At 48.5% G+C, this 3,896-nt stretch overlaps 1 non-coding gene across 1 annotated transcript; it reads right to left on the bottom strand.

Annotated features, from left to right (window-relative positions):
* Positions 1 to 3,011: 3,011 nt before the first annotated feature.
* Positions 3,012 to 3,082, bottom strand: TRNAS-GGA (transfer RNA serine (anticodon GGA)). The gene has a single exon. It is a non-coding gene; the product is annotated as a tRNA-Ser (tRNA).
* Positions 3,083 to 3,896: the final 814 nt, after the last annotated feature.

The following is a 3,896-nucleotide window of genomic DNA, read 5'->3' as shown; positions in this document are numbered from 1 at the left end:
TTTTCTTAGGCCTATATGTATGTTGTATGATTTTATACCCTTGTATGTTTGCCTTTATTTTATAATTATCCCCTGCTGACTATCTCCGGGCCGAAAGAGGTAAAACTACCGAGTACCCGTGCCTGGGCCTTCTCTGTTGTGGCTCCACACATACGGAACCAGCTTCCGGAAGATATGCGGGCCCTGCAGGATTTTGAACAGTTCCGCAGGGCCTGCAAGACCATCCTTTTTCGGATGGCCTTCACCGACTAAAGAGAGAGACTGCTAAGTAAACTTACCATCTGTTGTAATAGCACCAGCATATTAATTTTATCAATTTTAGAATTTTAAATAAATTGTTAAATTAGTCTTTGTTTTAAATATCATTGTATAATTTAATGTATTGATTTATGTTGTTAGCCGCCCTGAGCCTGCTCCGGCGGGGAGGGCGGGATATAAATAAAATGATGATGATGATGATAATAAAACCCCTATTATTATTATTATTATTATTAGACCAAATCTCCTCATTATTGGGTGATTTCCAAAGCAGATGCCTTCTGTATATATAGGTTCTCAAGATCCCACTAAAAGGCTGATTGCCCACCACACTAAATGCCCCAGAACCCTATAGTTTAGGGCAATTTGCCTAACAGGTGCGTGGCCTAATAGGCAAAGGAGTTCCTGCTACAAAAATAGTCCTGATAGCCCGACTTCCTCCACAGTTGGGGACCCAAATCAGCTGGCATCATTCTTCTTGCTCCAATTTTATCCCCATAGCAATCCTTGGGGAGGGACGGTGGCTCAGTGGTAGAGCATCTGCTTGGTAAGCAGAAGGTCCCAGGTTCAATCCCAGCATCTCCAAGTAACAAGGGTCCAGGCAAATAGGTGTGAAAAACCTCAGACTGGAGCGCCGCTGCCAGTCTGAGTAGACAAGACTGACTGTGATGGACCAAGGGTCTGATTCAGTATAAGGCAGCTTCATATGTTCATCCTGGTAGATAGGTGAGACTGTAAGGGGGTGAGTGGCCCAAGGTCACCCAACAACCTTCCATGGCACGAGTGGGGATTCAAACCTAGTTCTCCCAGACCCTCGTGTGACTCTTTAATCAGTGCTCCACACTGGCTCTCGTGCCAGGACGTCTGTGATGGGGAGTCCCTGAGGCAGCCAGTGGTCTCTTTACACCAGGGAACAAGAAGTGTTTCAAAACAAGGGAGGGAGGGGAAATAGGTACATAGATGGGAAAGGATTTTTAAGATGAACGAAGCAACCATGGGGCCTACAGTCAGAGAGAAAAGGTTTGAACTGCTGCTTTTAGCACCTGTTTTATGTGGTACGCTTCCCAGGAGTGAAGGACTAATTGGGACAAGGTTGTATCTGAAGTGCTTTCTCGAGACCGCACACACTCAAGGACAAATCCTGCACACAGATCTGTCTCTAGCAGCTGAGGCTGTGTGAATGAGCTTGGTGGACCACTCCCCAGGAAGGACTTTGGGTGCAAGCTCCCCTCTCCCCCGGGCCCCATACCAATGCCACAAAGCACAGCAAGAAAGTTCATCATCAACAACAACAAAAAATCACCGGACTACACTGTAGAAATATTAACAAAATGTTGGTTTAATGGGTGGAATTTGACCTGAGGATTATTCAGAAAGAGTCCGGCAGCTTTGGAGCCACCCCACAAATGAAGGGGAAGAGGGGAAATCAGATCACTTCGATGAAGGCAACTCAGTCTTCAAGAAACCAACCAGCCAACCAACCAGAAATGTCTTGGCTAGAGAGAGGGCTGCCTCCTGTTGACCCATTCCACTCAGGTTGCCACTTTCCCTGGTCAAGAGAAGTCTTGCGAGAAGGGAAGGTCCCAGCATGGAGAGGTGGGACCCCCACGTTAGCAGAACAGGTCCACAAGACTCACACCCCGAACCAAAAACTGAAAGTGCGCTGCTGTTCCTTCCAAAATACGTTCAGGAGCAATTCAACCCTCTTGGGAGTCTCCTTGCGGAAAGCATGAAGATTGAAAAGAAATAAGAACCTCGGAAAATAAGAAGCCAAGACTGTGACAGCAACACAACCCTCACTCCAACTCCACTCCTGCAAAGAACCCCACTGGCCCATTCGACAAGAGTTTGGGACCGATTTCCCACTGGCCTTATGCCACTCTTCTCCATGGGACTTCTGTTGGATTTCACGCTATCTGCCCGGGGCTGCAACTAGCTATGCCTTTTTTGTGTGGCAAACAGAAACTAGTTTTTAGAGGATCTTGTTTGCTGCACAAAAGAGGTGGAGCGATTTGGAGCCCCAGGGCAGAGAGTGCGAAATCCGACAGAAGCCCCGCAGGGAAGAGGAGAGGGAGAGCGGCATAAGGCTAGTGAAGAATCCGTCTAGGTCTTTCCCTCTCTGAAGGCGGATTAAAAAAAATAGATCTCTTTTGTCATGTTTTCCCTAGCAGCAGAAGCACCATGGGTTTCCCCGAAGAGCCAATTGGGCATCCAAGACTTAAAAGCCATGTTAATTGGAGACAGAAAATAGGGGAGGAGCAACCTACGGCTTTGAGGTTTGCATCCAATGGGAACGTTTGGGGATGATGGCAAAAAAAATAATAGAGGAGTTTCAGCTCTGTGCAAATATCATCCAATCCAAGAACACGAGGAGATGCTCATTGTTTGGGGAGGGATGGTGGCTCAGGGGTAGAGCATCTGCTTGGTAAGCAGAAGGTCCCAGGTTCAATCCCCAGCATCTCCAACTAAAAGGCTCCAGGCAAATATGAACATATGAAGCTGCCTTATAGTGAATCAGACCTTTGGTCCATCAAAGTCAGTCTTGTCTTCTCAGACTGGCAGCGGCTCTCCAGGGTCTCAAGCTGAGGCTTTTCACACCTATTTGCCTGGACCCTTTTTTGGAGATGCCGGGGACTGAACCTGGGACCTTCTGCTTCCCAAACAGATGCTCTACCACTGAGCCACCGTCCCTCCCCTGCTCTCCAGGGTCTCAAGCTGAGGTTTTTCACACCTATTTGCCTGGACCCTTTTTTTGGAGATGCCAGGGATTGAACCTGGGACCTTCTGCTTTCCAAGCAGATGCTCTACCACTGAGCCACTGTCCCGTCCTAGGTGTGAAAAACCTCAGCTTGAGACCCTGGAGAGCCGCTGCCAGTCTGAGTAGACAAGACTGACTTTGATGGACCCAGGGGGGTCTGCTTCAGTAGAAGGCAGCTTCATATGTTCATATGCTGCATTTGACGAAGTGCGGGGGGACCATTCTCCACTTCCCACTCAGCCACAATACTCCTAGGGTTCTCTGGCTGATGGCCATTTCTGCCAACCCAACCCACTGCAAGGCTTCGGGAATCAGAGCGGCTTACTTTGAGAAACGCTGTGGAAAGTGGGGATAACAGACATCTCCAGAAGTTGTCTGCGAGCAAAGCTATCCAATGGAGAGCTGGGGCATCTCTGAGAGACGGCTTTCCAACCTCCACTGAAAGATCTCCTGTGACAGAGTGTCCAACGCCTTCTTAGGCCGTTGGCTCCAGCACCAAAGTCTTCTCATTGTTCAGAAGTTTCTCCTGATATTCATTTTAAATCTCTCCTGGAACTGAAACTCAGTAGAACTAGATCAGAGGTGTCAAACATGCGGCCCGGGGGCTGAACCAGGCCCCCTGAGGGCTCCTATCAGGCCCCTGAGCAACTGGCTCTTGTCTGTTTCCTTCTCCCTCTTCCTTGCTTCCTTCTGCATCACTGCTTCCTTTGGAAGGCTTGCTCAATCACATAGAAGCTACAGAGCAAAGCCTCTATTTTTTCCGTTATTTGAAGCTCCTCCCTTCGGGAGGAAGGGAGGAGGAATAGCTTGCTTTGCCAGGCTCCCTCAATTGCACAGTAGAGCTACTGAGACAAGCCTCTCTTCCTTCTATTGGCCGAGG

Source organism: Heteronotia binoei, chromosome 11, assembly GCF_032191835.1.
Source record: "Heteronotia binoei isolate CCM8104 ecotype False Entrance Well chromosome 11, APGP_CSIRO_Hbin_v1, whole genome shotgun sequence".
NCBI lineage: Eukaryota > Metazoa > Chordata > Lepidosauria > Squamata > Gekkonidae > Heteronotia > Heteronotia binoei.
Note: the sequence above shows the minus strand (reverse complement) of the source record. Positions and strands in the feature narration are given on the sequence as shown.